The sequence below is a fragment of the Aptenodytes patagonicus genome, chromosome 6 (genome assembly GCF_965638725.1).
Source record: "Aptenodytes patagonicus chromosome 6, bAptPat1.pri.cur, whole genome shotgun sequence".
NCBI classification, from domain to species: Eukaryota; Metazoa; Chordata; class Aves; order Sphenisciformes; family Spheniscidae; genus Aptenodytes; species Aptenodytes patagonicus.
The window spans coordinates 49,898,623-49,919,389 of NC_134954.1; the positions used below are offsets into that span (position 1 = coordinate 49,898,623).

A 20,767-nucleotide genomic window follows, 5' to 3' on the forward strand; every position below is an offset into this window, starting at 1 on the left:
ACTGAATAAATCTCTCAAAATTCTAAAGAACATTGAGGGGGAAATCTAATAATGAATATTTCAGAAAGTAATTATACCAGAAATAGCATAAGGTGGCAGAGGCTAATAATACCACAGTGTATTTGCACCACGAGCTGGCAGCCAAGGGCCAGTACAGCTCTGGACTGGACAGTCAGCAGGTATCAGAGCTGAAGGCAACGATCTTTCCCCCCACCCCGTGCACAGCCCTGGTACAATGCATTAACAGTTTGAATAACATTTCAACTATTAGGAAGTGCACACATCACAGAGGACAAGTATATATTTGGATCTATAAAGGTAGTACAGTTAGGAGAAAAATGAGGCAATCGAGAAGGTGCAAAATGTCAGGACTATGAACAGCGATCTGTTACACAGCCTCTGGGGAGCTGGTCTAGGCATTTCAAGTGGGAAACCTAAAACCTAAGGGTATTAAGAAAAATATCACAGCTTTAGGAAAGGCCAAGCAATTACAACATGGCTGTTTTACCACCTCCTCTACCTGAACTTACTGTTCATAGGTTCATGTTACATCGATTTGGCCAAAATACTAGGAAAAATGAAAGAAAATTATGAATTGGAATTTGTAAGTTTTAAAGGCAAAGAATCTGCCACTCTCTCTCCTCTTCCTAGTGTATCTCACAAAATTTTACTTAAGTTTGTAGCACATTTTGTCTTCTTCAGGCAGATGGACACACAGCAGCTGTTATGGAAAGGGTAAGAGCTATGAACCCAAGCTGCCACCTTCATTGTTACATTTAAGAGCAACCAACTACTTTGCAGATCCAACAGCAACCTTTGCATCGCCAGAAACGGAAATTAAAAAGCTTATCATAGAAGCAGTTTCAAAAGTAATCTATTCCTTATACTCACAGATACTGCATAACCATGTGGAGCTATTGAAGAGTCCTGTAAAGGTCTGAGGGTTAGTCAGTTTGGCTAATTCTAATCCTCATACTATGACCTGGTTTGAGGCCTACCCCATTAATCTTCAACTCACATTTCACAAGAAAACACAACCATTAGATACAGAAGCCACTCTAATTATTAATTGTAAGCTCTGTCACGCAACAGTATTTATGGTGACTGGGCAGGGGACAGAGTGTGCAGCTACTAAAGAAAATACCTTGTAATTTTTTTTTTTTTTTTTTAAAGATTATTTTGCATCGCATGTCAGTCTGAATCGTATACTGCAAACTGACCACAGGTTTTATATGTAGGCTACGCTACCGGTCATAGGAGGCACTGAGAGAAGCCTGCTCAGTGGACCACCATATATTTTACATTTAGCTTCCCATAGCGTATTTGTACACCCACACAAATACAGGTCACAGTTAAGGAGAGTTATAGAACATTTGTGGTTTTTTTTCAGTCAGAGAATGGGTTATTTTTGCCCATGATTATGTCACCCAAGAACATTAAACCAGGTAGCAACTATGACCTGACCATAGTTACCAGAAGTTACATGCACAAAAAAGCACAGTTGTCAGGTGCAAGTGAACTTGGAAAGACAACTTGCATTTAGCTGACAGGAACAGGGGAAAAAGGAGATGGATTTTACACATCAACAACCATTACAATGAAAGACACAGAATTTGTATGGCTACAGAGCTAACCTTCCAGCACCAGGGGCACACCAATACTTTACATCCAGACTTATCCCCCGAGTACCCTATAGCTCCATTTCACATCATTCCCATCCTCCTGTTTTCTGCAAACATCTTCTGAAAGAAGCTTGTTTTCCAGAAACAGATTAAAACCAAGAAACACAGACTTTAAACATGAAAGAGACATAATTTACTTCCCAGAGGGATGCATGTGTCATGCTCACATTGGGGTCAGAGGGTCCCCAAGATGACTCAACACCAACTGCCAGTTTCAGATCTCAACAAGCTGTTTTATTTTGAAGCTTTTTCCTTTTAACCAAGTATCATTTCCACCATCAGCCATCACCTTCTCACCCAGCTGACCCACTCCACTCTGAAAGAAATATTTGTCACTAAAATAACCGTTCCAGCTTCCCATTTACAAGCTGAAAGTCCCTTTGTCTGGTACACTTGTTGCCATTTCTGTAGTTCTCATCAGTGGTTTTGCCTTTCCAGTTTCCCCAGAAGATCAATCCTCACCAGGTGGCAACATGGCTAACTGACACCCTAAACATAAAGGTATAAAAGAAAATAAGTTGCCCCCCACCACTTTCCTAAAAGTTTTCCTACTCCAGAAAATAAATTAATTGAAGAAACTTTTATCTTGTGGTCAAAACTTCAAAAATCATAATCTAAGAAGATGAGCCACAGTCTATCTGCATTTGTTTCTCTCCCACTTCTCAAAACACAGTGCCATTACTTTCCAAACAAGATTGAATTTTATTTTCAAAGACAGGATGGGAAGAAAGTTAAAAGTTGTTTTCCCAAACAAGATCACAAGGGTGTTAAGCAACCCTGAGTAGGTCAGGCATAAAAATGCTCATACAGTAGAAGTGAGGACAAAAGCTCATCTGTGGTCCCACTGCAGAAGCAGGTTGACCACACACGGGAGAGAGACAGTGAAAGCAGAGGTGAAACGGGAAGAGGAATCACCAGCTTGGAACCATTCCTGTAAGATGTTCACAGAAACTTCTCTTGACCCAAATCCTGTTTAACATCACCTTATCCACGTTGGGTTTGTCACAGGGGAACGGGGTGGGGTGGTTGCAAGAACAGAAGGACACCGCTCTGTGTCACATAATCTAGTCGTGTTTTATTAAGCAGGACGGGTGAGGCATTTCTGTTCCAGCTTGTCTATTCTATGACACACACAAATCAAGGTCCAGGTGGCACTGCCACCAGAGACCCTGGGGAACAGAATGTTCACCCCAATTGCTCAGTGTGTCCAAGTCCCGGCCGATGGCCTGGACCTCACACCAGGCTGTTCCCCTCCATCTCAGCCTTCCAAGTGTCAGAGGTATGTGCATGTCCCATGTCATGCTCCCTCATCTCCCGCACCTGGGGCTACTGCTCTAATTATTTATTGCTTTCTCAGTTAAACTGTCAGCATGAGCCATCAAAAGGTCTCACCATTCCACAGTCCATATCTAAGGTCAATTGGCATTCACCACCAACGTTTCTGTAACTCTTCAGTCTCCCACCCCAAATGTGTTATAGGAAGTGTGAAGTTCGCAACAGTTACAGCACAAAGTTCTTCTACCATTGTTTCATTTTCCAGGATTTATCAGGTCGGCTAGAGCTGGGCAGATGTAGCCAAGGCCTCCTCTGTCTGGGCAGGTAGCCCTCACCCCATGGCACAGGTTTCATACAGCCTTTTCTTTGGGCAACCTGAGCTTATTCCATTTCTCAACAGAAAACTTTTCAGTTCATCATCTGAAAAAGGATATCACAGTCCAAGATAAGGTATCTTGAAATTGATCTATAGATCATTCTTACACAAATGTTACTTACTTTGGGTTTAGTTGTTTTTATGACAAAGCAATCCCAGATATATGCCCTACTGTACTGATGTAAAGGATCTAATACATTATTTTAATACCTTTGAATCCTTCACAAACATAATTCACCTACTTAATTGGAAACAATATATGCTATAGAAAAGTTTTGTACCAACAGAACAGCATGTGCATTAGAGGGTGGGACTACATTCAATACCATATACAGATAAATTAATCCAGCCTTTTAAGTAAAGACCCCATAAGTTCCTTAGCATCTCTGCTTGGACTAGAAATGTGCAAATCACGGGACTAAGCATAGCTTTTGTGATTTGCACAATTTTCATGTGCACTGAAAAGTACGGGGTTTTTATACAGGTCATAGGCTACAAGCATTTCCATCTCTCAATTTCCACTGTAAAACAGGGAAAATAAAACTCTTATTTTAGCAGAGTTATGAATGCAAGCAGATTGCACTGTGAGAGATCATAACCAAGACTGGACCTGCTACCTGCTAAATTCTGGGTAGATTCAACTTATCCATCTGATTCTCAGCATGCTGAAATAAGGAGGATTCATTGGAGTGGGGGGAGGGCTTAAATTCCACAAATGTGAAATATTTGACTGAGGAACCTAGAAGCTTTAATTGATGCCCAGGGACCACACTCTGCCAGAAATACAGATACCATCCCCCAGCAAGAAGACAGCAAGAAAACCAAGTTTCCCAGAAGGAAATTGATTTTTTGGGAGAAAACTTAGTCTTTGAATCTAATGCAACATGACACCTGCTACTTGAATTTCTTGCAACTCTATATTAAGCTCACAATCAACTAGAGACTTCTTTTCTTTACACCTCAAGTTAGTGTATCTATTATTTCCTTTAAGAGAAGTGCTCTCAACTAGTATTAAAATATATTGGCCTTTAAGGAACTCAAAAAAAAAAAACCCAATAAGGAAATTATTTAACTTAGTTCCAAAATGCAGCTGTTCTCTCTGCTACAATGAGGCATTTCTAAGGATCATTATAAAGCTCTCCTAATCTTTAGGACATTACAACTGCCATACATTCCAGACCCATCCTCTTACTCTTCTTCAACCTCCAACTTCCTCCTCCTCCTCCTTCAAAGCTTCTCTTTTTTAAAGTTACAGGAAACAAGTAATGAGATACAGTCTTTTTTGGTTTCTGAGTTGGTGATGAAGGGGCTCACACTGAAACTATTTAAACAACCAGTCTGTAGCTTTCTCAGAAAGACCAGCCTGGAAATTCAGCAGCTCCCTCCCTGCTGCTACCGCCCGTAACTGTGTATAGCCCTCAGCACATACTGACAAATTTTACATTGAGCCAGCTCCTAAACTGGCTGGAAATTCTGTAGGATTTAATACACATGCTCCAGAAAAAATAGTTCAGAGTTTCTAAGCACCATCTATTTTTCATTGTAAATAGAACATAGTGATGTCTGGGTTTTGCCTTTAATGCCAAACCAGTTAGAATTATAGAATAATTTAGGTTGGAAAGAACCTCTGGATGTCACTTGGTCCAAACCCTCTTAAAAAAAGAAAAACACACACACAAAAAAACCACTTCAACCCTGTTTTTTCTTCTTTCAACAGTTGTCTCTAGTATTTTGGTATTGTTCACTTTTTTCCTCCCTTAATATCTTAACAAGTCTATTCAGCCCAGAAGTTTCCTGAAAAGACACGAGTTTGACTGTCTATACATGATAACTCCCGTGGTCTTCTCCTATCTTCCACGTTTCATGTTTAGCTGTCCTCCCTTTGACCGGCTTATCAGCTGTCAGCACCAAAAGGTTCTTCCATCATTTTTCAGCTCTTCTGAAAGGAGTAACCCCAAAAGAGGGATATGATAGAAACACTATTCACCGGGATGTATACAGCGGTGGCAGCATTTAAAGAAAACTTTTAACTGCCCTCATGTCGGTATTTTGACTTACAGGAAATAGCTGAAAGCTGTAGGCTTGTATTTACAGCTCAGAAAACCTAGGTATAGAGATCGTGAAATTAATTACAAACATACATAAATAGCACCATTCATAGCATGAACACTACTGTAATTTCATATTCCTTAATATTTCATAATATTACAACCAAATTCAGTACATGATACCTGGCACTTCATAATGCAACTTCTTCCCCGTCAGACTTCTTAGAGCTGGATAGTTTCCCTGTCTGTCACCAAAGCTAGGTTTTGAACCTGCCAAAAATACAACATCCCTCACACGGCCTGAGCATGTTTACTTTCATTTGTATATAGTACCTGTTGCTGCTTCCTTTGACATCTAGAACCTCAATATTGCAAATTCAACCAAAGAAAAGTAAGCATTTACTTTGGTATGCCACTGGGAAGGATTTTTTTTTTTTTTTTCATCTCATTAAACTCAGCTTAAGAAACACACACAAGCCTGAAGGAAATTCTTGGAGAAATTTCTTCTAGAAGTACAATTGCCCAGAGTAACATTTCCCATGAAAATTATCTACAGAAACTGCTGCCTTTACCCATGCCAGCATAGTCAAAAGCTTCAAAAGCAGCAACCATTTAGTTACCAGGAAAAAAACCTGAAAAATAAAGCCTCCCAGTTTTTAATCATCACGTACACCAGAAATCTCTAGGAACTGTTTGAATTGTTCAGTGTTTTAAAAAAAATATTAGAAAAGACAGGGGTAATGGACAATTATTTTCTACCCTATATATGAGGCATAGGGGTTAATTAAACCATTAGGACAGGCTCACTGCATACGTACACACACATTAAAAATATAGACACACAGACACACCCCTTCAGCACTGAAGCACTGGCAGTTCCCTTCCCATCTCCCAGTGCAATACTGGTATCAGTGACAGCAGGTTCTCCAGCGTGGCACAGAAGGGCTGACCCGGAGGACTAATGTTCCTTACATTACATACAACTCTCCTGAGACAAAGCCGCGTGGTACTAGAAGCCTAAGTTCTCAGGAAACTAAAGAAGTATATGCAAAAAAAATCCCCAGAGAAAACCCATGCTGATATCTCATGTATTTGGCAAAACAAGAGCAAAAACAGTCACTTCTGTCACACTGAGAAATGCAGTGGTAGACCGTACCTCAGAAGAAATGTGAAGCACCAAGGGCTAGACACACATACATATCCCACACACAGACATGTGCCGAAGGACTGAAGGAAAATGAAGCAGTACTCTGCCTTCATCTCCAGCGTGGACTGAAGGAAGAAGTGCCAAAGGAGAGCAGCCCCCGTCTCCAGCAGCACTTGCAAGAGAGCAAGTGGTGGGGGACTCCCCCACTGAGGAAGTCACAAGGCTTTATCTTTCCATAGCCGTGGAGGCTTTGTAGTAAGGTCTGAGTGGCTGCTCAGTTAACATCTGTGAGCAAAGTTACGTTTTTGACGGTTGTCTAAAACACACATCCAAACATATAAACATAGAGAGAGAGTACAGCCCTTCAACACCAGCACTTGAAAAAATCCCACTTGTTCCTACAAGTAGATGAACCAACGTTTTGTTATTCCTGGGAGGAACTGAAGCAAAATAAAGACTAGAAAAGCAGCAAGAGAAACTTGGAGCATCACAAAGATTTATGAATAAGCTGCCAGAATGAGCTAAGGACAAAAAAGGGCCAGCAAGAAGACAGACTGCTAACAATACCCCGAACAGTATGGCTGCAAGCACTATGGAGGATCCGGGAGTGTAATAGCAAACTAATAGGAAGTGGAAGAAACGAGCTTCAGGAACTACAGTACAACAAAAGGTACCTCTTCCAGCCCTCAGTAGCAAGGGAAAACATTTAGAGGGTCTTCAGTCACAAATCCTGCAATTACTTTTTTTTCCAGATATACATCCTACCATTTACTTGTACAGAAAAAGTAGTTTAAATATAAACCTCTTTAGGGTATTTTAAATAATAAATGTTGCACATACCTCTGTTAATTTATCTAAAATGGAGATAAAAGAAAAAGTAGTCCTCCTCTTGTGTAGTTTTTAAACAGAATTGAAAGAAAACTCTATTTATTGCATATACATAAAAATAAATGTTTTATTAACATATAAGATATTGTGAGCCATACCAACCACATCTGCTTAACCTCTAAAGGTCAAGGTCATGTCATTTATACCAAGAAAAAAAAAGTCTAATTATAGTATCTACAGCTATATGGACAGAGGATGGTTATTAAAAAAGAACTATTATAAACCAAACACAATTATATTATACAGAAACCATTAGATATTTGATGAGATTTTAATCTTTGAGCTGGTATCATTCTGCAAGTTAATCATCTGGAGAACAGAAAATCTGTTAGGAATACAATTAAATGTACCAGTTCTATTAAAATTGAGCTGATATAGTTAATTGTAGTCCTAAAATAGCTATTTCCTCACACCTTCGCTAAGCAATTTTTTTTAATCTACTGAGTAAGAGTCTATTTAAGGAAGACTTTTCACTTAAACTCTCTAATAAGATTTGTGAATACTTTTGTTCTGTTACATTACCCCATACAAGTTGCACTGCAGTTTGCTGTTCGACCTTGGATTCCTAATTCACGCTGAGAAGTACAGCAAGGTCTTTTGTTTCAGTTACTGTTAGTCCACAGTATCTGCATTGCTGAAGCTTTTGGGAAGAATATCAACAAAGTAGCCTTGCAGCACACTGAAGCAGTTATAAAATGAAATGACGGACCAATGGCAAAACCCACGTCAGATGACCGTTTTAAGCATCAGCACTTCTGGGAAGCAGACAATTTCCAAACAACTCTTTTAATGAATCTATACATATCCAAAGTACTTGCAAGGGTTTTGCGGCATCGCCAGCAAATTGGGAATACAGGCCATTCCTGCCTTTTTTTGAGAGAGACAGAGAATGAAAACAAAAAGGTATCCTAAGAGCGTATCGACTTAGGAATACCTGATCTGCAATTCATTCTCACAGACCAGGCAGCTTATTGGGCCATTTTCAATTGCTCTGCATGGGAGGGGGGGAAAAACGCGACTTCGGGGAGCGACAATGAAGCCGCCGGGCCGGGGCTGACGCCAGCGCATCTCGCGGCGCGGATGCCGTTACGTAACCCCGTCCCCCCCCGCCCCGGTCCGGATGCTTCGGCTTCGCCCCGGGGCCGGCCGCAGCGGCCGCTGCCGGACCAGGCCACGGCCCCCGCACCGGGCCCGCCGCCACCGCGCCCCGGCCCGCTCCCGCCTCCCACGGCGGCACCGCCGCGCCCCGCCACCCACCCCGGCACCCGGCCGCGCCGCGCAGCCCCCCCCGCGGGGCCCGGCGCCGCCGAGCCCTGGCTCCGCCGCGCGGCGCGACCCGACCCGCTGCTCCGCAGCACGGCCCGTCCCGCCGCTCCGGCTCCGGGCCCGGGCCGCCGGCCCCCGCGCCCCGCCCGTGCGCGCCCCCAGCGCCGCCGCTCAGCGCCCACCTCCTCGCCGGGATCCGCGGCGCATCCCCGCTGCGGCCCGGGCGGCTGCGCCCCGCCGCTCCCCGCTCCCGCCCGCCGCAGCTCCCCGCCCGCCTGACGGAGGGGAGAGAGGGAGGGAAGGGGCGGGCAGCCGCGCCGCGCCGCCGCCGCCGCCGCAGCCCCGCCGCGCCGCCCCCCGCCCCCGCCCGCCGGCCAAGGTGCCCTCCGCGCCGGCCGGCGCCCGCCGCACAGCACCCACCTGCGGCGGGCGGCCACTGCCGGCGGGGGCCGCCCCGCGCCTGCCCCCGCCACCCCGGCGGCAGCGGGCCGGGCCCGGTGACAGGTACCGCGGGGCTGGGCTGGGCTGGGCTGAGCGGAGGGGGCTGGCGGCGCCGGGATGCTCCTGCCGAGCGCGGCTGCGGCCCTCTGCGCGCAGCGGCGGGGCGGCGCCGGGGCACGGCACGGCACGGCACGGCACCTCCCCGGCCGCTCCCGCAGCCGGCCCCGGGCGCGAAGCAAAGCCCGGAGGCAAGTAGGTGCCGGCGTGTCGGAGAAACGGGGCAGCAGCGGGGACCGAGTAACGGGCTTCGGTCATGAGATCGGGTCTAATAAACTGGAAGGCACGTGGGCAACAACGGGGATGTGCTCAAGCAAGAGGGACCTCCGTGCCACGGGTGGGAGGGTGATGTCAGACAAAGGGATGCCGTTGAGAGACCCGGGCGTAAGTACAGAGCAGGGCTGCCAGCAGCCACGCTAAGGGCCTTTCCTCACGCTGGCTTGGTAACGCAAGCACGATACCCAACATTGCACTGTCACCCTCCCCTCAGCTTTCATTGCGTTAGCTGATTTGGTCCTTGTCATCCAATAATGGGAGGTTGTTGAAAAAAACACATTACATACTCTTGAAAACTGCCAGAGAAATTACTCCCTTAGTTTAATCTGTATTAGCTTTCTTTTTTCTTTTTTTTCTGTAGATCCTCCATCACAGCTTTCATGACATCCTTGATGGCTTAGACACACCTTTGGAAACGGCAAGCTGGACTGTCTTCTGTAGAGAAGCTACTGGGTGGCACAGGTCACCCTGCTGCAGAGGAGACAGGTTGCAGACTCACCTCTCTAGTTAATGACTTGCTTCTGGCACCCTGGTCCTTCTGCTAGCGCCTGGTCACTCCCTGTCCCCAGGGCTGGCGCGCTGTCCTGTCCTCCGGGGATGGCTCTGAGGCCTCTCTTAGCAAACTGGACTCCTCCTGGCTGCCCTATTTAAATCCTCCAGCTTAGCCCTGCTGTCTAGTTCATGGTTACAAGACGGGAAATGTATTTTGTCGCCCAAGAAAATCAGTTAAAATTCCTGGAGAGCTAGATGCCACTACCAGCAAATTTCAATAAGAGAAGGGGGGAAAAAATGGCAAAATCCCTGGAAAAAGTAGAGAGATTTACAGGATTCTAGAAATCGAATTATTGAGCCTACACTACTTCTTAAGCAAAGACAAACAGGCTGTGTGATGCTGGTTTATGTTTTCCCCTTTTCTCAAACTGGCAGTTCCAGATTTGGTAGCATCGTTGTGCAGCAAAGGATCATTTTGGGGACCCTGGCATACAAAAAGCCATGGCTGTTTTCCTATCGAAGCAGAGACCTCCAGGGAAGGTTCTATCCTAGAAGCGTAACTTCTAGGATAAGCTTCTCAGAAGAAAATGCTTTATTCTCTCAGCTGAACCTGCAAGTCGCATTCTGAATGCGGTTGAATACAGTTTGGGAATTCATTAAGTAATACAATTTTTTATTTTCTGTGTTCAGTTTCCAAGAGTTGAAGCAGGAAAAACATTAAGCGGGATTTTGGGAGGTGTAAGAGTAAGTTTTCATACAAAATCCATAGAAAGATTAAGTAACAAGCCACATACATTATGGAAAGCTTAGTAATATCAGGAATGTAGTCACTTATTTTTCTCCTAAAAGATGCCTAGTGGCATCTACTATAAAATCCATAGAAAGATTAAGTAACAAGCCACATACATTATGGAAAGCTTAGTAATATCAGGAATGTAGTCACTTATTTTTCTCCTAAAAGAAAAAAGTAACAGGGCAAGGAGATAAAGGACACAACTCTTAATCATGTCTTGAGGATACCATTCAACACCACCATTATTCATTTCAGTCAAGAGGCCACTCGACATCTGCAACCTGAAAAAGGGAACCATGGATAGAAAGAAATTACAGAAAACTGTGTTAATTAGCTGCCTTGTTTCTGAACAACTTATTCTTTAATATTCTCTAATGACCTTGATACCAAATTCTTCAGTGGCTATTCTACAGAGGTTTGGTGGTTTGTTTTTGTTTTTTTTTTACTAATTTGCCTATACTTAAACCAAAGACAAATAAACACATAGAAAGGCAGTTTAAGTATTTTGTTTAAATGATACAATTATGTTACATAGATGGTGGATGACAAAATGCTAGTAAAGTGCATGCACACAGATACTCTCCTCATCTTCTAAGGGCTTATCTACATAAAACTTTTGTCCTGAAATAAGCCATCATTTGGATGGATTCATATGGACACTTCTTGGATAATTGTCAAAGATTATAACCATATCACTTCAGAAACACTGGCAAAAAATGTTGATATAAGCCGATCCTACGTAGTCTTGTATAAACTTTTTGAAAATCAGTGCGGTTGTTACCCAATGTCATGAGAATTTTTTTCACCAATTTTTACTCATAATTTATACCACCAGGAGCAAAGGTTTGAACATCTTAATGAAATGTTGAGGTAAGAATGTAAACACAGGAGAGGGGCTATATTCTATTTTGTCCGTCCAAGAATTTGACCTGTTCTTCTCAAGTTTAGTCTCATTAACAATTGGGAGGCATGTTCTCCAAAATAAAACTGTACAACATAGCTTGATTCTCCATGCAAAGATAAAAACTCCACAGGTTAAACCATGGAATTCTTTCCACAATTCTTGACAAGACACAAATGCCTTTAAAATGTCCCATTCTTTAATTCAGGCAGTGGGGAAGTTTACTAAATATAATATTAAATGCTTGCTTACCATCCATACACTGAGCATAAGCAGATCTATGGGCACTGAAAATATTTACTTGCAGAATCTTAAGAAAATATTTTTATTTTCTCCTGTAGTAGCAATATTGTTGTTTCTTTGCTGTCATTTATTGTTAGGGTTTGTGTGTGTTTGGCAAAACGGTACCCTTAGGCAAGGCATAGATAGCAGACACATGTTTTTATTGAAGTTTTTTGTAAGTTACACCTTGTCTTTTTTTGCAAATTAATTCGAATTATGCAAAACTGTGAGAGTACAGCAGTAGTAACCAGTGAACTGGAAATGCTTTGAAGAACAAGCATGAAGTAGAGCACCAAAGAGCATTAAAGAGTGTCTGATAATAAAACAAATTAGGCAGAGGGAGAATTCAGGAGGCAGTGGGAGGCTCATAGCAGGCACGTGCTGTAATGGCAGCAAAAGGCAAGCGCCAGCAAGATGAAAACTGGATGTGCCCTAGAGCACAGGAATGCCAGAAGACTGAAGAGCCACCTCCAAGAATCAGAAAGCACAGCTGCCATCAGGACGGACACCAGGTAACTCCATTCTGAATAGGAAACCAGATCAATATCCTCTTTCTTTCACAGATACTGACCACCCAATGCAACATTATTTACTTTTCCTTCTTTGAGTCCTCCTTAGGGCTGAATTACTTACAATACTTCTGGCTGAGCACTGTTGCACCTAAATAGCCTAAAATTACTTGTGTGAAGACCAGGGATCTTCATAGTTTCCTGGTGATGCAAAATCACTCATGGTAAGCAAAACAAAAGCTCACTGACAATAGTGAGTGATAAAGGCAATGAGACGGCGGCTGAAAGTCTATGTCAATAACTGCAAACTAATGTAAACAGTAATGAAAATAGCCCTAACTAAACATACATGATAATGGGCTCTAAATTAGCCTTTATCATTTGGAGTCATTGTGAGTAGTTTTCTGCAAACATAAGCTTGCTACTCAGCAGTAGTCCAAAGGGCAAACAATGTTAGAAATTACTCCAAAAACAGCCAAGAACAAAGCAGAAGAACTCATTACATCCCTATCTAAATCTCTTGCGCACTTGAGTGCTGTGTACAGTTCTAGTTCCTTCATATGAAAATGTGGAACTAGAAAATGCACGTACATGGCTAAAAGAGTATGTGCAGAGGTATGGGAATACATCTGTGTGAGACAGTTTCTAGCTGGAGAACAGACTGGGAAAGGATTGTCTTCCGATCTATAAAATCCCGAATGATACGTAAGAGGCCAGCAGGAAACGATCACGCGCTATTTTCCATCAAAAAGACTTCAGGGAGACTCAGTAAACGATCAGGCAGCGGGTTTAAAACAATGGCTGGGAAGAACTTTGTATGGAAGAGTGTTATTAAATCAGATGGCTTGCTGCTATACAACACGACGGAGCTGAAGGGACAGATTTTTTAAGTAGAAATTATACGAATGAATGAGGGGTAGCTGTAGCTATTAAGCACAATAATTCCCTTTGCAGTTTCTGCTTAAAAGGTGCCTGCCCATTGCCTGCTGAAAGTTGCCCAAGAAAGGACATTCTGTGTCCCCTGTTTCAACGCTATCCCCAGGCATTGGTTTCCAGCCACTGTGGAGAACAGGCAACCAGATTAAATGGACGTTTACGCTGGTCCTGTACAGACATTCAGATGGTTTATTCTTTTCTTTCTGCTCAGTTAGGTGCAAGAAACCAAGGACAAGCAGCATCTCTAGGTATGAAAGCATACTTCTGCCTTTCCCCATCTTCCCTGGGAGCAAAATCAGACTCAGTTCTTGATCTTTCCATTTGGGAAGATTCCCCTGAAGAGAATCTGGAAAAAACTGTTTTTCTCTTCTCAACGTGTTGCTCTTTGGTTTCAATAGTGATAATCCATGTGCACTGGTCTATTCAGACCAGCACCGCTTTTTCTCTCCTTTATACAAGATTGGGGCAGTACATAGCAAGAGAAATCCTGAATCCTAATAACATAAGATGTGCATAGAATATAACGAAAATACTTTCCATATTCATAGATCATCACAGGAATAAAATCTAAACCATTCTTGGACATCCTGGAAGAGAAAAAGATAGTGATTTCTTCTCATTGAAGAAACTGGAAAGGGAAGTAGAACTACCCAGAGATGCTTTAAAACTCAAATGACAGGTAAACATCTTACATAGATAATCACAATTTAAGAGTTCTATTAATAATATCCCTATTAAATACAAGAAACTAGAAATCTGAAAAGCAAATCTGAAATACAGTTTGGCAGAACTCCAAGAATCCCTGAAGGCAAACATGATAAATCAGCTGGAGTAGTTAAATCTCATATAAACAAAATCTGTATGGTTGATACTCTGTATAGCTAGTTATCTCCACTCAAATATAAGGAAAAGAGTTTGTTTCATACTTTATTTCGGCAATGGATAGTAGTCCCACGGCCTCATCTTCAGCAGAATGCATATGATTTTACTGTGTAGACTGCAAAACCAAAGCAATATAAACACTTTAAGCTATGCATTTTAAACAACAACAAAGAAAGAAAGAAATCTCCGGTTGGAAGGGTTGTTACTACAACCCTTATAACCCTGCTGGCTATTACCAGCACTCTAGTTTCTGTTCTAGACTAAGTTCTTTAACACTTCAACATTTAAAAAACGTTTCTCTCAATAGCTCCCCTAGAATAGCGTTAAAAAGGGTCACAGTGGTACAGTTTCCTCTGCACTCTGAGACCTACCTACTTTACTTTTCCAAAGCCACAACAGAGATTACCCAGTTTCAAAGAGTTTCAGATTGCCTCCAGGATAAAATTCCAAGAATGTTGTTATATATGGGCATTGAGGCCATCTTTGTATCCTTGTCCTTTAAACAGGCAAAGGAAAAACCTACTATGATACCTGTGTATAGATAACCTGCGTCCAAAATTCTGGCAGTAGTTTTAAGTAGCTAAGCTGGTATGTTGTCACAGAGAAGAAAGGCAGCAAATTTTAGTGTCCCCCAGCGTTATTATAATAGAAGTGAACTCTGAATAGAAGTGAATTCTGTGGACTTGATTAAAAGTTAAAAACATCAGTGGGTCAAGACATACAGTGCATGTTTTCACATGCCATTGCCTTTGATTTTGTTTTGCTGATTAAACATAACTTCACTCCTGCTATCCTTAGATGTAACAGCACATTAGGAGGGGGATTTAGTGTGCCCAGGATGAGGACAATCAAAATTCTGATACTTAAAATAACTTTCAGCAATCTTGCAATTTTGTTTGTGAAGTCGCTTATAATTTCAATTTCAGAAAATATTTCCAGCATATATTTGCATTTCCAATAGAGTTTCTATGTCCACATAACTGAATATGCTCTGTTAACATTGTCCCGGATTTCTTAAAATGACATCAGAAAAAGTTACTCATTAGCACTTTCTGAAGACAGAACTCGGTCAGAAGAGTTGGAAGAATTCCCAGGGTATCTTCTGTACTCCCATACTCAAGATTTGTAAACACTTGCTCTAAATATAGAGTAGGGTCTGGTCAGCAGTTAACTCTTCAGTCTTAGTAAGGTCCTGCAGAAACCACATGTTAACATTATATTTGGACAATTCACACTTCACGCTGGGTGAAGCCCCACCTTCCCAAGCCCCACAGAGCTTGCAGATTTTCAAGAAAAGTTCATAATAAGAGAACTAAGGTTTGGGAGCAGGCAGATACATATTGCTAAAGTAGATGAAATAAGAGTCTTATATCAATATTTAATTAATCTGACAGCGCCATGTACAGTTCAAAACAACAGCCCCACCATCTATGAGGTATGTGGATTGTACAGTACAGCACTGCTATTTTCAAGCTGTGATTTACAATGTTTACAAAGCACCAAGGCTATAAAGGCCATCATGCCTCCCAGCAGCTCCTCCTTAAAGCTTCCTTTAAAGCATTTATAACCAAGCAGAGCGAGCAGCTGAACCATGGTTTGTGTTACGTTCAGCTGCACATTTCTCTTCACTCTTGTACCCAGCAGTCGCCTGACGCAGAGCTGCCTCCTTTTGTCTCCACAGCTTAGCTACCAGAGCTATCTGAAGCGTCTGGAACCACCTAGACTTTGAGTGCGATACAGCATCAGGCTGGCTGCAGGAGGCCTGATCCTGCCTGTAACCCAAGCTTCTGCTGCTGTGCTCGTCCCTGCCAAAAGCAGAGGCTGTGGATGAGTGACCTGATGTGAATTTGTGCTGCAAGTTGTTCAGTGAACTCAAGACAGCTGCAGCTGGGGGTGGGCTGTCAGTGCAAGGAAGAGGAACAGAACCACCACACAGCAGAGGGATGAAGGAGAAATTACCCAACAAGATAAAGGAGCTCAACAGAAAGCACATATTTTTGAATAACAGATACTGCTTTAAAAGTAATCGTGGTGCCATAGTATTCGTTATGTGCATGACAATCACTGTATTTCAAAACAAAGGAGAAATAAGACACAAGAGTGACGTTACTACAGATTGATGTAAGGGCTTCTGCGGTTCATTTGCAATAGACATCCATCCAAAAGACTCCAAATCCCTACACCCAACCTAATCTTAAAGCATTTGGCTTCCAGAGAACCACAGTGCCCTCCATCTTTTCTGTCTTAAGATATGAATCATTTGGATTATCCTGCTTTTCCCAATATCTGAATTGACTTTCCCTCAGGAATCCCCCCCCATGCCTTACCTCTTATTTGACTGTTTCCTGTTCTGTTGTCTCAAAACCAGAACTCTTTTATCACCTTCCTCATTTTTCCTTTGTTTTGTCCCTCTTCCCTCTGGTTCTCTTCCTAGTTCCTGCTCGTTATCTCACTCTTAATCTTTTACAGAAAAATTGCAAAAATGCCAAGAATTGGTATAAAGATGTTACGTGGTGTTTTCAGGTGTCTCACAGAAAATTTTCATACTGGGCATAATAATTTTAAAACTATTTGGCTAATCCTGCATTTACAAAACTATGAAGAGCCTCTGGAACAGCAAGAAAAAAAAAAAATCAGAAATAGACATGTGAGACTTAGGCAAGCAAAAACAGATCATTTGTATTTCAAAACTAAGAGGCTATGAAGAAATTAATGGTTTAAAAAATAATTCAGAGAAAAGATGCAAGTTAAACTAGGATTCTGCCTTCTCTCAATTACTTATAATTACTTCAAATTATTTTATTATTAAATAATATTAAAGTATTTTAAATTATGTGTTTGAAATTGACACACCTCGAGATAATTCTCTATCTGTGGGGGGAAAAAAAAAAAACCCACAACCTTTTGGTTAAGAAATTCTATATATAGGTTGATTACCTTAGAAGCAGGTTAAGATTTTCAAAAGTAGTGTCAGTTTTGAGTTGCCACCTCCATCTGCACATCCAGGAGACCAGTGACCTCTGCTGGAACAGGGGGGATTGCCTCACAACGCTGCAGGCTCTGGCATCACCCTTTGTCCCTTTGCTCTAATGACGTTAAGTGAACTTAGCATCGTTAACCCTCCTCCTTTCATTTATAATTTTTTTCTCCAATTTATTTTGAAGAAGGTTTACCAGTCCAACTGCAGTTGAAATCCGACATTCTGTGAAAAACTTGAGCAGAATCTTTGTCAAAGCTTTAAGTGAATGTTTAACAAGTAGAAAGTTTAGAAGAATGGTACGGTGAGAATATGAAATTAGTAGTTTTCCTGAACTGGAGCTGTGCACATAATTGTATGTTGTTTTCACCTTCAAGAGCTTCCACTTACATACGATTATTCCCTCTTCTGCCTCTCACTTACTGCTACAGTAACTGAAAGAGCGGAGGTGCCTGGCATTGCAGTCATTAGATGATATCTCTGCAGACAGAGTAGAAATAACACGACAGAGTACCCTGGGTCAGAAAATGGACCATTAACAGGAAGAGAGAGGAAGGATGCGAAGGAAATCCAATTCCACTGCGCAATGCAAGCCTGGGCTCTACCCCCACGTGAGGGAGGTACTCTAGTAGTGGTTTGTACCACCAAAGAGAAAGGTCTCAAGTAGGAGCCCCAAGACCAGTGAAGGGAACTAATTGCAACCACCGACTCACAGACCACATTTGGAATGCACAGCCCTCTTGAGAACAGCCTTTTTTCACTTAGTGATCAGAAATACCCTAATGTAGACATTCAGGCAACATAAGTAAATTAGTATCTTTCTCCAGTTACACAAGCAAAAGGCTCCTCTGCTGACCAAGTGGTTATGACTGGATAAATAATGGTTCTAAACAGATAAAATAATTTCTACTGGACATCATTTAGCATAATGTATGAAATCTGTATTATCTCATTTTCAAAAGGTACAAAAGCCCTGTTCAATGCCAACAGAAACTATGGCTGATGAACACAGCTGAAATCCAAGTCACTTACAGATAAGCATACTAAATTCTACTTACCAACATTAAAGCACTATTACTGCAAAACAACACACAAAAAAACCTATACAGTTTTAGCCAATTTACTAACCACCAGCAAAAGGCATATACGTGACACAGTTTTTTTCAGTACAGGAACCTAATGCTCATCCTCACAGCAAGACAGAGTTTTTTCTTACCAATTAAATGACCTAGAAAAGCAGCATGCCAGCTACTTACCGGTAGTGCCATATAACAATTTAAACAAGGAGTGGTGAATACCATATCCAATCAAAACTGCTGCGGGACCTTAAAATAGCAAAATGTATTTACACAAACTGGTATTTAGCTGGCAAAGACAAGTACATCAATGCTTTTGGGAAATACACTGAACTCTAAGGAGGGCAAGTAATGATTTTGCTTTGAAGGATCTTCTAAAAAACGTTACCAGAACACTACAAATGACTCCACGTGAGTCACCTAATAGACTGATTCAACAGTGACTAAAAAGAAAAGATACTGTCTGCTTGCAGAGCTGCTTCTTAGGGTATCTCAAAGTCTCAGTACTGAAAATGGGGAAATTTCTTTCCTCTGAGTACCAGCTCAGTTCTCTTCAGTTCAAGGCCTGACCGAACAAGCAGGCAAGAGAGCTCTGTAGCCCGAAGCAGGACTACGTACAGAGCACTGATCTTCCATGCCCAGGGGAGTGCAGTGGCCCACTATTCCCACAGACAAGCAGTAACAGAAACAGGATTGAGAACAATTAGAAAATGGCACTGTTCTGTCTATTTTGTAACATTACTTCAAGATGTAAAGGGTATCTTTTAATCCTCTGTGTGTGTTGAATGCTCCCTCGTGTAGCTGTTAGGATCATTCTAACAGATGATGATTCTTTCCCATCTTGGATGGCTAAGCTCAGACACCAGTCACTTCATTTTTGAGTGTCTACACTCCCGGGGATGTTTACATCACCTAAACACACAGGCATCTACCTTCAGTGCCACATTAGACTGGGGATCTTGACATTGGAGAGACTCATCAAAAAGGCCAATTCAAACATGTAAATGAGAATTTTTTCTTTTTTCAGCTGACTATACAGAGATTCTTAGCATTTCACCTGGCACCTAGATAACACATCCACTGTTATCCTATACTTTAAAGCACTCTCTTGAGTAAAGACAAATAAAGACAGTAAAGATCTGCACATACACTGAAAAGACGCTTGTGCTGGCACAGTACCTCACCCCTTGTAGGCTGTGTTTTAGCTTACTCCTAAGATGCAGATACACTGCATCACACTCGTTCAGCAGCATGTGTCAGACCCGCTATATGAGCATGGTGTCTCTGTCATGCTTGCAGAGTAGGACTGATGCTTTCTAGAAATATTGGACTCACTGCACACATGCACTGTATAGTTAAGGCTGCAAAGATGCTGCTCAATGGTTCTGGAGTTTTGATCTATGGCAACCTGGTCAGAATAATTTCCCCTGAGCAAATACAGGAAAGCCCCAAATTCTACTCAAAATTTGTGGTGAGGACAAGGGAAACAAAACAAACAAACAAAAAGGCACAAACAAAAACCCCAAACAGGACTTTTCCAGAGGAACCCCAGAGAAATGCCAACCCCCTCACAAACAATCTCCGGGCCAGAGTCAGAGAGAGGATCCCATTCTCCAGGCTCAACCAGAAACTTGTTTTTTTCACTATGTAATTTCTAACACCTACAACAAATTGAGCAGAAATTTTACAGCCTGCTTCAACCATGCAGCCCTGATTCAATTTCATTCTTTGTGCTGAATGAAACAAGTGCCTTTGGGGGAAAAAAGCTGCTGGTGAGTCCTCAAGGACTGCATCGTTACACGTACTAGGGGAATGGAGAGAAGCAAAAGGAGGTTTCTTAGGCAACCTTTATTCTGCAACTTCTTAATGTTTGAGCGTTTGAATTCTAGTATTCTTTTAACATAAGAAATAATACTGCTTTGTGGCTTTTTAAATACATAGTTTCTGTCACTTAAAATTTAAACTTCTAAAGCAATTGCAATGACAGCACTTGTTCTCATATACCCTCTCTAATGCAAAAATATTTTTACTGATACTTCTTTTTATAAAGAGCAGGAAATAAAGAAAAACTAGTTGAATGTGGCTATATCTTGTATTAGAGACCAATTTACTAACTGCTTTAAAATATTTGCTGCATAGGAAATATTATGTATGCTGCATGTAAATATTATTCTAATAGCATTAATTTGATAGTAGGTGAAATCACATGACATTACCAGATGGCTAATCTAGGTTTGTATCCTAGCAGTGTTCTGAGACGGCTGACTGTGAAGCACTGAATGGTAAAGCTCTAAGTTTTGAGTAAACATACCTTCCAGTTAAAAAGATTGTATCAAACTCTCTGCTCCCTCCTCTTTCTGCCCCCCCCCCCCCCCCAACCCCAGCCAGGGGCACTGCTTTAACGGGTGCATGTCTTTTGCTGTTGCAAAACCATGGAGAAAATTTAAAAGAGTTTCACCTGCA

The 20,767-nt window shown here is 42.0% G+C and overlaps 1 protein-coding gene and 1 long non-coding RNA gene across 6 annotated transcripts in view; one reads left to right on the plus strand and one right to left on the minus strand.

Moving 5' to 3' along the window:
- The window catches only part of OSBPL6 (oxysterol binding protein like 6), a 99,191-nt gene extending 90,281 nt beyond the window's left edge, over nucleotides 1-8,910 (minus strand). For all 5 annotated transcript variants that reach the window (XM_076342532.1, XM_076342533.1, XM_076342530.1 and 2 more), the window contains exon 1: nucleotides 8,865-8,910. The gene's annotated coding sequence lies outside the window, so the exon portion shown is untranslated. The remainder of the gene's footprint in view (nucleotides 1-8,864) is intronic.
- A 216-nt stretch (nucleotides 8,911-9,126) lies between these two features.
- On the plus strand, nucleotides 9,127-17,072 carry LOC143162327 (uncharacterized). Its single transcript, XR_012995675.1, has 3 exons — nucleotides 9,127-9,186; nucleotides 9,818-12,436; nucleotides 15,933-17,072. It is a non-coding gene; the product is annotated as an uncharacterized LOC143162327 (long non-coding RNA).
- The last annotated feature ends 3,695 nt before the right edge of the window (nucleotides 17,073-20,767 follow it).